Source organism: Pipistrellus kuhlii, unplaced genomic scaffold (assembly GCF_014108245.1).
Source record: "Pipistrellus kuhlii isolate mPipKuh1 unplaced genomic scaffold, mPipKuh1.p scaffold_m20_p_9, whole genome shotgun sequence".
NCBI classification, from domain to species: domain Eukaryota; kingdom Metazoa; phylum Chordata; class Mammalia; order Chiroptera; family Vespertilionidae; genus Pipistrellus; species Pipistrellus kuhlii.
The window spans coordinates 27,393,631-27,406,784 of record NW_023425595.1 but is presented as its reverse complement, the minus strand read 5'-3'; the positions used below and the strand labels follow the sequence as shown (position 1 = coordinate 27,406,784).

The following is a 13,154-nucleotide window of genomic DNA, read 5'->3' as shown; positions in this document are numbered from 1 at the left end:
TCTAAAATCAATAATCTAAGATTCTATCTTAGGAAACTAGAAAAAAAGAGCAAATGAAATCCAAACTAAGCAGAAAATATTTTTTTTAAAAACTAGAACAGAAATTAATGAAATAGAAACAGAAATTCAAAATAGAAAAATCAATAAAACCTATAGCTGGTTCTTTCAAAAGATCAATAAAATTGACCAGACACTAGCCAAGCTAAGAAAAAGAGTAGATACAAATTACTACTATCAGAAATGATCCCATGAATGTTTTTTTAAAAAAATAGTAAAGGAATATTATGCATAACCTCATGCCCACAGATTTGATAACCTAGATGAAATATATAATCTGATAAAATTTACAAAAGAAATAAATAATTTGAATAAGCCAGTATCTATTAAAGAAATTGATTCTATAATTATTAACCATCTAAGACAAAGTATCAGGCCCAAATGGATTTACTGATAATACTACCAAGTATCTGAGGAAGAAATTAGACCACTCTATACAAACTCTTCCAGAAGACAGAAGCAAGGGAAATACCTTTCTAACTCATTCTATGAATCCAGCATTACCCTAAATATAAAAACTAGAAAAATAAATTATAAGAAAAAAGTAGACCAATATTTCTCATTAACGTAGATGCAAAAAAATCTTCAAAATACTTGCAAGTCAAATCCAACACTCTATGAAAAAATTACATATCACAGTCAAGTAAGATTTATTCTAGGTATGCAAGGTGGTTCAACATTTAAAAACCAACTAGCCCTGGTCAGTGTGGCTCAACCTAGCTTGAGCATCGACCTATGAACCAGGAGGTCATCCAGGTCAGGGCACATGCCTGGGTTGTAGTCTCAGTCCCCAGTGTGGGCGTGAAGGAGGTGGCTGATCAATGATACTCTCTCAACACGGATGATTCTGTCTCTCTCTCCCTCTCCCTTTCTCTCTGAAATCAATAAAAAAATAAAAGCCTAGGTGAAGTTACGCCCTCATGCTACACCGCCAAAAGATGACTGCCCTCATGTCACCACAAAATGGCCGGCAAGGGAGGGCAATTGGGGGCAATCAGGCCGGCGAGGAAAGGCAGTTAGGGGTGACCAGGCCTGCAGTGGAGGGCAGTTAGGGGTGACGAGGCCTGCAGGGGAGGGCAGTTGGGAGAGACCAGGTCAACAGGGGAGGGCAGTTAGGGAGAACCAGGCCTGTAGGGGAGGGTGGTTGGGGCCATCAGGTTGGCAGGGGAGGGCAGTTGGGAGCAATCAGACCAGCAGGGGAGCAGTTTGGGGGCGATCAGGCTGGCAGGCAGAAGTGACTAGGGAATCAGGCAGGCAAGCAGGTGAGGCGTTAGGAGCCATTGGTCCTGGATTGTGAGAGGGATGTCCCAGATTGGAGAGGGTGCAGGCCGGGCTGAAGGACACCCCACCCCCATGCACAAATTTCATGCCCTGGCCTCTAATATTTAAATAAATAAAAATCAACTATTCACATCAATAAGCTAACCCCCTCCAAGCACATGATCACATCAATAGATGCAGAAAAAGCATTTAAAAATTCAACATCTATTAATGTCAGAAACTCTCAGCACACTATGAATATGAAGTTTCTTAACTTTAATGTACAGATTAGAAAGGGCATGTAACTATCTTTGTTCTCAGATGACATGATTGTACCTCAATATATGTATAAAATCTGAAAAGGTCAACAAATAGTAACTGACATGGAATAAGCAATTATAGCAAGGTTCCAGTTTAATATACAAGGTTAATATACAAAAGTCAACTGCTTTTCTACGTACCCAATAATGAACAAGTGTTATTTGAAATTAAAAATGCGTCCTGGCTGGCTTGGCTCAGTGGATAGAGTGTTGGCTTACGGACTAAATGTTCCCAGGTTTGATTCCAGTCAAGGGCACATGTCTGGGTTGCAGGCTTGATCCCCAGCATGGGGGTGCAGGAGGCAGCCAATCAATGATTCTGATGTTTCTCTCCCCCTCTCCCTTCCTCTCTAAAATCAATAAAAATATATTTAAAAAATGTAATACCATTTATATTAGCATCCCCCCTAAAATAAAATGAAATACATTAGCACATCAAGAAATAAAATATAAATCTAACAAAATAAATAAAATATCTATATGTGAAAAACTACAAAACTTTGATGAAAGTAAAAAAGAATTAATTAGATTCCATGTTCATGGATAGGAACACAATATTGTCAAATGCAATCCCAAACAAAATCTCAGAAAGTCATTTTATGGGTACTGACAACCAGATTTTAAAGCTTACAGGGAGAGGCAAAAGATGCAGAATGGCCAAAAAATCCTGAAAGAAGAAAACAAAGTCAGAAGAATGGCACTATCCAACTTCAAAACTTACCATAAAGCTACAATAAGTAAGGCTGTGTGGTATTGGTGGGGAAAAAAGAGAGATATAGAGAGATAAATACATCAATCACACAAAATGGAGAGCCCAGAAACAAACCATACAAATATAATCAACCAAACTTGATAAAGAAGCAAAGACAATGCAGTAGAGAAAAGATAAGCAATTTTTTCAACAAATGATGCTGGACTAACTAGATAATTTATATATATAAGAAAATAAATCAAGACACAGATTTTACACCCTTCACAAAAATTAACTCAAAATGTAACACCAAAATGTAGAACACAAAACTATAAAATCCCAGCAGATGACATAGAAGAAAATCTATATGACTCTGTTCAAATGACATTTTAGATATGACACCAAAAGCATGAACAATGAAATCATCATTGAAAAGCTAGACTTCATTAAAATTATAAACTTATGCTCTGTGAAAGAAACTGTCAAGAAAACAGGAAGATAAGCCAAGGACTGGGAGAAAATATTTGCAATACACATATCTGATAATGTGCTATCATTTATCATTGTTTCCCAAACTTTTGACATATGTGTACCCCTTCTATAATTTTTGTAATGCTGAGTACCCCTCATACTCATGAGAATGTAGAATTAGGTGCAGCTAAGCATGATGCAGTGCATATCCCCACCAAACTCCGGTGTAACAGGTACCACCACCAAACTTTTCCTGTATCCCTGGGGGTATGTGTACCACACTTTGGGAAACACTGATTTAAAATATACAAAGAATTCTTAAAACTAAATAATAAAAATATGAACAACACAATTTTAGAAAAGGGTAAAAACTCTGAACAGATACCTCAGCAAAGAAGATTTATAGAAGGCAATAAGCATATGAAAAGATGTCCAACATCGTAAGTCATTAAGAAATTGTAAATAAAAACAAAATACTATTACACACCTATAGTAAGGGTTGAAATCCAAAACACTGACAATACTAAATTGTCAAGGATGTGAAGCAACAGGAACTGGAAAAATAAACTGTGGCACAACCACACAAATATTATTCAACATTAAAAAGAAACTATCAAGCCACAGAAGGCATGGAGAAACCTTAAATGCATACTACTGAGTGAAAGACCAATTTAAAAAGGCTATATAGGGTATGATTTCAACTCTATGACATCATGGAAAATGCAGAATTATGGAGATAGTAGGAATATTAGTTGCCTGGGGAAGGGGGTGATAGAGAACAGATAGAACACAGGACTTTTAGGGCAGTGAAACTATTCTGTACGATTCTGTAACAATGGATACAACACAAGAGTGAATTCTATTATAAACTATGGACTTGAGTGATAATGATGTATCAAATCAATGCAGATTCACCCATTGACTGTAACAAATATACCACTGTGTGGGGAATGCTGACAGTGTGGCAAGCTGTGTGGGGGCAGGAAGTGTATGGAAATTCTACATACTTTCTGTTCAATTTTGCTGTGAATCTCAAACTGCTCTAAGAAGCAAAACCTTTTTTACAAAGATATCTTGAAGAAGAAAAGGTATCATGATTAGCTTTATTGTTTAAGAGATAAAACACCAACAGTAATGAGCTCACAATATAGCAGTATTCTATGCCATATTATCTTCTGATACTCTGCTTAATAACTGTGAAATCTGGCACAATTTATGTAATCTCTCAGTGCCTCAATTTCCTCATTTATAAAAGGTAGAATATTAGTACTTACCTGCTACTAATCTTGGAAAATTTACATAAATTTACATATGTGAAGTACTCAGTCAGAATAGCCTCTGGCATATAATTCAATGAAGTAAATGTTAGATTACTATGGTTATTACCTCCTTGGTTCCAATCTCTGTTTCTATCATCATATCTATAAAACTTTCTCATTTTGTATCAAATTTTTGCAAAACCTGTCTCTCCTTTCATTACCTCGTTTACTCAATCTAGAAAGACATCCAAAAGGATGATTTGGATGATTTCCTACCTTTGGATAGAGATGTTAATTACATTCACAACTTCTTTGCAGAATGAAAAATTCTGCTAGACCAATAGATTTTAATGTAACAAAGTATAAGAAGTTTACTGATGTGTTTACAGATTCCACACTGCAACTAACCTTTAAGAAATGATGATTTATTAAATTTTGGTGTGGTATTCAAATAAGAGTCCCATAATTATCTGAAAAGGTTATTAAAATAATACTCCTCTCTTTCCAAGTACATATTTGTGAGACCTGATTTTCTTCATATACTTAAACCAAAACAAAATATGGCAAGAGCTTGAAAACAGAAGCAGGTATAAGAAGCCAGCTGTCTTTTATTAAGCCAGTATTAATGATATTTACAAAAATATAAAACAATAGCATACTTTTCCCTTTTTTTTTGTTTTGAAAATTATAGTTTTTTTCATAAAAATATGCTATTTAATGTGCACTGGTTTATTGTTATTTTTAAATGGATAAATAAATTGCTTTATAAGATTTTTCTAGTTGTAATTTCTAATACATAAATGAATAGATAAAACTACATGAACAAAACTCCATGAGGATCATCAATAAGTTGAGAAACTCAAAAGTATGAAGCCTGTTATTCAAGGGAAATGTATGTTAACTTGTAACTAGCCTTGGCTTAAGCAACTTGGGTAGCAGAAAGGTATAAGCCTGGTAGAACTGGTGAATTTTATCAGGTAACAACAAAACCCAGAAGTTTCTTTCAAAATCTTCTTTCTCTCAACAAATATCTTTCCTGAATTAAATATATTTTTCTAAAATGAGTTTCAACCAGTTTCAAAATCAGGAAACAGGTGTCTGTGCTTGGATTGTAAAATAATATAATGACTTATACAGCCTACATCATCAAGTCACCTGTACAACCAAAGACTCTTCTGATAACAAAGTGAATCCACTCTGTAAATTAATAGCAAATAACTTTATTCTCTTAGAGGTTGCCATTCATTATTATTAGCTGCTCATTAGGCTTTGAAATGGTATAAAAGGTATTTCACAAAATTTAAATAAAACTATGTAGGTTTTCAATAAGGATAAAAATAAATCTATGTTAGTTCCAATTCTATCAAATATACAAACTTCTTAAATCAAGGGTACCAGCCACAGAGAGTTCACAAATAAAATAACTTTTACAAGCACATAGATCTATCACTTAGATAAGTAATCAGATATTTTGCTGCTTAAAACTGGAAAAAGCAACTCTTAATGTACTCAATTTTCTCAAATGGTTTACACAAACACAAAATATAATTAAAAGTTACAGAATAGCTAAAAATTCCCATAGCAATTTTGTGACAAATTTAAATGATCTCTCAAACATAAAATATTGTAGAAGGTTCTCTGGGTTACAGTCACTCTTAACATTTCTGAAGACCTTCATCTACATCTATAAATTTACAGCTTACTGAAACACATTTTATTGGCCAATTTTTATGTAAAAATTAAAGGTGTCCCTTGTTTATAAAAAAAAAAAAAAAAAAAAAGCCTATGGGGGGGAGGAAGGGTAGGAGAGATATGTACCACCATATGTAATACTTTAAACCAGTATTTCCCAACCTTCTCTCATGATGAGAATCACCTGGTGGAGTTGTTAAAACAGATTCCCGGATCCCAACTAAGAAGTGCTAAACTAGAATTTTTGAGAACATATAGGTAAAATTGCATACCTAACTTAGTGCTCTGTATATAAAATCTGTCTTAGAGCACTAGTTAAGTATACAATTTTACCTATATGTTCCCAAAAATTCTAGTTTAGCACTTCTTAGTTGGGATCCGGGAATCTGTGTTTTAACAACTCCACCAGGTGATTCTCATCATGAGAGAAGGTTGGGAAACACTGCTTTAAACAATAAAATAAAATTTATAAAAAGAAACTGGGGGGGGGGGGGGGAGAATATTCCCTCTTCTAGTAGAAAATAATCTACATTAATAGAAAGAAAAGATGCAAATTGACCGGACCTTCATAACACCTACCAGCCAATCAGGAGTGAGCATGCAAATTAACCCAACAAAGATTGCAGGTTAATTTGCATATTCAGGCACAAGAGGCCAGGGATAGGGCACTTGCATCATTGCCATGGTAATGACGCAGGTGGTCCACAATGCCCCAGCTACTCTGGACCTCAGGGCAGTGTGGGAAGGTGGAAAGGCGGCTCTGGCCAGAGAGAAGGTGGTGCCAGCAGCCAGGGGAAGGAAGGCCCATTCTTGTATGAATTTTCATGCATCGGGCCTCTAGTAAACACATAACATCCACAAGGAGAATTTGAGTCTAGAGAGTAAGGCCTCCTTAGTTACTTAAATGGCCTCATTTCCCTAAGTTTATAATATAACAGGGATTCTTTTAAATTCTGATTTTTTTTTTTTTAAGTCTAACAGTAAAACTTTTGGGAAATTCCACAGATCATTTTTCAGATTCAGTAAGTACTTCTTCAAAACTAAACTTAATGTGACCACAACTAAGATAGTAATGGTAATTCATGATAAGCTTGGCCAGATATTTTTCACTAAATTTTTCACAAAGAGGTGTCAAGTCATCAGCTAGACATTAGTTACATGAGATCTCTTATTGGATACTTAAATTACAGATATAGAAAGGAATTGTTTTATACTCTACACAAAAGTATGATTGTAATCATACTCCATAGGAAATTTTGATACTGTATTCTCAAATGAGAATATTAACACAAATATCCAGAAAATAAAAGATAGCTCTTAAAATTGAGTCTACACAAAAGTTCCTCAAAGGATGAAAATAGTGAAATGTCGACCTTTCAAAATTACTGTATCATAAGGTTAAGTAATAACAGAATTTGAGGTATCAGGAGATATTCTCACTAAAACCTACATAGTTCTCACTATTTAAGTCTAGGATTAGACTTAAAGTATTAAAAATGCTAGCTGATTAGACTATTTCAAATCTCAACTAAAAGTATGCTGAGGAAGTAATAAACAATGAGGGAGTGGACACAACAACTCTTGAACCTGAGCTCAAGTCACATTTCTGACAAGAAGGTATGAGAATGTTTAGACAGCTGGAAACAGAGTAGTCACTAAAAGATAGTAAGCAGAGTCTAACAAACAGGATAAAAACAGGATTTTGGGCTCCCCAGTGTCTTCATTGGCAAACGGGGAGAAAAATGCTATTACAGGTGCAAAAGTGTTTAGACTTGACTGTCATAACTGATTGGCCTACACTTTGCCCTTCTTTTTCAAGTTACGGGGGAAATACATCTATTTGGAGTGATATTATCTGTGAACATGATGACAAATAATATTGTTTTCAAACATCCATGTGTCTCCTATTTATGAGTACTCCCATCTACCTGAATCTCATCATTTCACACAAAACAGGCTCATAAAAATTTTACAGCATATCTGGGAACAGTCAATATGGAGATTCCTTTTCAGGATGTTATTTCTCTTTGTTCAGCTTCAATTTTCTATAAGAGCTTCGCATACCCTAGAAACAAATGATACTTCAAGTTTGCAAAGTTAGAACTGACAGACACTGCTAGACTCCACACATTAATTCATTAAAAATACCAACATTGTTTACTTGCTTGTTTCTTTAGTTGTCCAAATGTATGAAAAATATCATTTACCAAATAGGCCACTCATCTGCAAACAAATGTCCAATATTCCATCATATTCATAAGACACATTATACACACACACACACACACACACACACATATCCTACAAGATTCATTTACAATGATGAAACCAATGCTATGAGATGTTAAGATCATATAGCTAGTATGCAACAAAGGCAGGACTAAAATTCAAGTCTCTGTATCTCTAGGAACTATCTTCTCACTGAATTACCTTTACCAATCACCTTATGGATATTATTCTATATTAATAGTAGAGGCCCAGTGCACAAAATTTGTACATAGCGGGTGTGTCCCTCAGCCCAGCCTGCACCCTCCCCAATGTGGGACCCCTCGAGGGATGGCCGACTGCCCGTTTAAGTCCAATCCTGGTAGAATCGGGCCTAAATGGGCAGTTGGACATCCCTCTCACAATCCAGGACTGCTGTCTCCCAACTGATTGCCTGCCTGCCTTCCTGATTACCCATAACCGCTTCTGCCTGCCAGCCTTCTGCCGATCACCCCCTAACCATTCCCTTGCCAGCCTGATTGTCCCCAACTGCCCTCCCTGAAGTCCTGGTCTCTCCTCCCCGCCCCCACTACTGCTCTCCCTTGCATATTTGGGTCCCACCCAACTGCCCTTCCCTGCAGGCCCAGTCTCCCCTAACTTCCCTCCTCTGCCAGCCTGGTCAACCCTAATTTCCCTCCCCTGCAGGACTGATCACCCCCAACTGCCCTCTCTTGCAGGCCTGGTCCCTCCCAACTGCCTCCCCTGCTGGCCTGATTGCCCACAACTGCCCTCCCTTGCAGGTCTGGTCCCTCCCATCTGCCCACCCCTGCTGGTCATCTTGTGACAGCCATCCTGTGTCCACATAGGGGCAGCCATCTTGTGTGTTGAAGTGATAGTCAATTTGCATATTACTTTTTTATTAGATAAGATAAATTCATGGTAGACAAATTTTAGAAGAAAAATGAAAAGAAAAAAAAAACAAGTTCTTTTTTCTCTAAAAACTAAGCTCTTTAATATGCAATCTTTCCTTGAAGCATTTATTTCTGAATGTATGTAATCTACCTAATAAAAGAGTAACATGCTAATTGACTGTACCTTCACAATGTCCATGAGTCAATCAGGAGCATGCAAATTAACCCAACTAAGATGGCGGGTTAATTTCCATACGCAGGCACTGAGCAGTAGGGGGCTTGGACACTTGTGTCGTTGCCATGGCAATGACGCAGGTATTCTGCACTACCCCAGCTGAGTGCCTCTGGGCAGCGTGGGAAGGCAGGAAGAGGGCTCTGGGCCAAAATGGAAAGGCAGCTTCGGCCAGGGTGAAGGCGGTGCCAGCAGCCAGGGAAAAAGGAAGGCCCATTCTTGCATGAATCTTCGTGCATCAGAACTCTAGTACTTATGTAAAAGGGAACATACGTACACAATTATGAGTTCTGTTTTTCTCCACCTTCTATAACATCTACATTTTCTTATTTACTATTTTGAAGAAAATTATTTTTGAGGACCAATATTATAACATCATATAGGAATACAAAAGTATCATACTTTAGCCAATCTATTATTGCTGGTTGAGTAAGGTGCTTATAGTTTTTAAAATAACTAATGCTAAGTTAATCATGACATTTTATAAATCTTTCCAGGCATGTCTCATTATTTTCATAGGGAAGGAGAAGTGGTTTTGTAAAGCACAACCAAAATGAGCACAAAAATGTTTAATTACCCTTGAATTCCTTTTAAAGGTTAGGCAAACCCTAAATTATTTTGTTTTGCTGATAGATTTCTAAAGAGGACAAAAAGAAATGACAACAAAGAACTGTTGTCATGAGCAATATTCTGACCAAAGAATAACTAATTTGTAAAATAAAGTAACAGAAACATTAGGAGACTGAAATCTGTTGCCAAGCTAGGCCATGGCAATGTCAGGTGCATGCTGACATTACCATATACAGATATTTTTCAAAAGTTCAAAGAAAACATAGTGGTCATATGCCTTTGGAAGAGAAGCCAATGTAAGATTTGGGAAACTCTCCAATGTTCTGTTGCCATAAAATAATAGGTATTATATATATGCCTATTTTTAATGGACAGGGTTTTGAAGAAGTATACTTAAAAAAAGACTAAGACAATTTGCTTTAAATGAAGCTTAATTTAAACAGGTCATCTTTATTGCTTTTTTTTTTTTTTTTTAACAATCAGATAGTTTATTACAACTATAGAACATTATATTGTCCTCATCAGTACAATAGAACTTTTACTATGCATTGTTTGCCTAGAGAATCCAAGCAAATGGTTATTATAATATCGGGTCTAGTAATAATTAATGTCGTTTTTAAACATTCGTTTAAAATCTTGCTTGGCGTTGACTTGTATTGACATAACTTTCAAACACGTGGTATCTACAGAACGTGTGAAGTGCAATTAACAAGTTTTGCTTGAAAAAGTTTGTGTTTGGTTTGGTTTTTGTTGCAAAACTAGGGCTAAGAAGATGGCGGATGAAGAGCATATTCGGCACTGCATGCTTTACAAGTTCCAATTAGGAAGAAAAGCAAGTGAGGCTGCAAAAAACATCTGTAGTGCTCTTGGTCAAGATGCAGTTAGCGCCAGAAAATGCCAGCGTTGGTTTGAGAAATTTCGCGAGGGAAATTTTTCGTTAGATGACAAGAGTGGTCGAGGCGGTGTGTCCAATTTTGATCAAGAAGCTCTTCAAGCTCTTTTGGTGCAAAATCCTCAAATTACCCAACAAGAGCTTGCGACAACTTTAAATTGTTCACAAAAAACAATTTCCAATCAATTGCGTGCACTTGGCAAAGTCCAAAAGTTTGGAAAATGGGTTCCTCATGAGTTGACCGACAACAACCGTAATCAAAGAGTCACAATTTGCAGTTCGCTCCTCTCTCGTCAAAACCGTTTGCCATTTTTAGAGCAAATTGTTACCAGAGATGAAGAATGGGTGCTGTTTGTTAATTTGAAAAGGCGGCCTCAATGGTTGGACAAAAATGAGGCTCCGCAGCCCACGCCAAAACCTGACTTGCATGCGAAAAAAGTGATGTTGTGTGTTTGGTGGAATTTTAAAGGAATTCTTCATTATGAACTTTTACCATCTAACCAAACCATTACAAGTGCAGTGTATAGTGCCCAATTGGAAAGGTTAGCCCAAGCTTTAAGAGAAAAAGAACCCGCGCTGATTAATCGGAAGGGCGTAATTCTTCACCACGATAACGCACGACTGCATACTGCAAGAATCACTGCTGAAAAACTGCGCCAGTTGGAATGGGAAGTTCTCCCTCAACCTGCATATTCTCCTGATATTACCCCTTCCGATTACCATTTGTTTCGTTCTTTGCAAAACTTTCTTCTTGGAAAAAAATTTAATAATGAAGAATGCCTCAAAAATGCATTGACCAAATTTTCTGCATCAAAATCACAAGAATTTTACAACAGAGGGATTAAAATGCTTCCTGAGTGTTGGGCACAAGTAGTAGAAAACAACGGCAACTATATTGTTGATTAAATTTTGTTGTATTGTTTAAATAAATTTGATTTAAAAAAGTATTAGAAAACGACATTAATTATTACTAGACCAAAATAGTTATCTTATCTAATAAAGAGGGAATGTGCTAATATCACACCTTCACAAAGATGGGCGCCCACAGCCACAAGATGGCAGCACCCAGTCCCCTCAGCCCCACCAGGGCGGCAGTTGCGTGGCACCTGCCTCCAGGAGTCCCCCAGTCCCCCCAACCCCCAGCTGCCCAGGGCCGGCCGGAGGAACAGGCAAGCCTTGAATGGCGGCTTCCCAGACAATGTCTGAGGTGCAGTCAAACCTCGGATGGCAGCTGCCCAGCCACCCAGGGCCACCCGAGGCTCAGGTAACCAGGGCCGCCCGAGGCTTGTGCTGCTGGCCATGGCAGCAGCAGAGGTGTGATGGGGACATCGCCGTCTCCTAATCGCTGGGTCACCTCCCAGTACTACTGTTCTCTCCATTTACACCCCCTAACTTTGTACTATTATTGACAATACTGTATGGTTCATATACTATAAGTAAGGTGGAATAGAATCTCTTGAAGGCAGAGTGTGGTAATTTGAATACAGTAAAAGTTAAAGATGTATAAGCCCAAAAAATGACAAAAGAGTTCAAGATCATAAGCCAACAAAGAAAATAAAGTGAAATAATAGTTGATTAAATCTAGAAAGAAAAAAAAAAAAGCAGAACATAAAGGGGGAAAAGACCAATGAGATACGTAATTAGAAAACAAAAATCAAAGTAACAGACTAAAGCTTAACCATATTAATAATCACATTAATGGCAGAGATAATGAGAATAGATAAAAAGGCAAGACCTAACTATATGCCACCTACAACAAACACTTTAAATATAAAGACCTGAAGAAGTTAAAAGAAAAAGGGTGAAAAACAGATACCCTATGCTAATATTTTCAGAAGAAAGCTGGTTGCTATATTAATATCAATGTAGAGAGGAAAAAGTGTTAGAACAAAAAAAAAAAACATTTTAAATGATAATATAGGCCAATTCATCAATAAACAAATAGTTATATCCCTAATCAATATACAAAACAAATCTGATAGAAGTACAGGCAAAAAAAATAAACTAATTTATTCTGTTTTAGGTCAAAATCTCTCTCTCAATAAATAATAGAACAAGTAGACAAATTAGCAAGGACGTGGAAGACTGAACAATACCATCAACCAACTTAACATAATTGATGTTTATAGAGCACTAACTACAGCAGAAATACGCATTCTTTTCTAGCACACTTGGAACATTTACCAAGATAAGAGTATATTCTGAGCCATAAAATAAGTTGCAATAAATTTTAAAAGATTCTAATAATAAGAAGTATGTTCTCATACCACAAGGGAATTAAATTAGAACTCAAAAACAGAAAGACCTCTGGAAAATGAACAATATTTGAAAGCTAAATAACACGTTTCTAAATAAATCATGTGTTGAAGAAGAACTCCAAAGGGAAATTAGAAAGTATTTGAACTAAATGAAAATGAAAAAAATTATCAGAATTTGTGAGATGCTACTAAACAGGACATAAAGGGAAAGTTACAGCATTCAACACACACAAAAAGAAAGGTCTCAATCAATGAACTCATATTCTAGCTTAAGAAACTATTAATAGATAAGAAAAAAATGAATTCAAAGTAAACAGAAATAGGAAATAATAGGAA

At 36.5% G+C, this 13,154-nt stretch overlaps 1 protein-coding gene across 2 annotated transcripts in view; it reads right to left on the bottom strand.

The window, feature by feature from the left end:
• The window catches only part of SBF2 (SET binding factor 2), a 307,688-nt gene that overhangs the window by 180,311 nt on the left and 114,223 nt on the right, over positions 1 to 13,154 (bottom strand). The window lies entirely within an intron of this gene.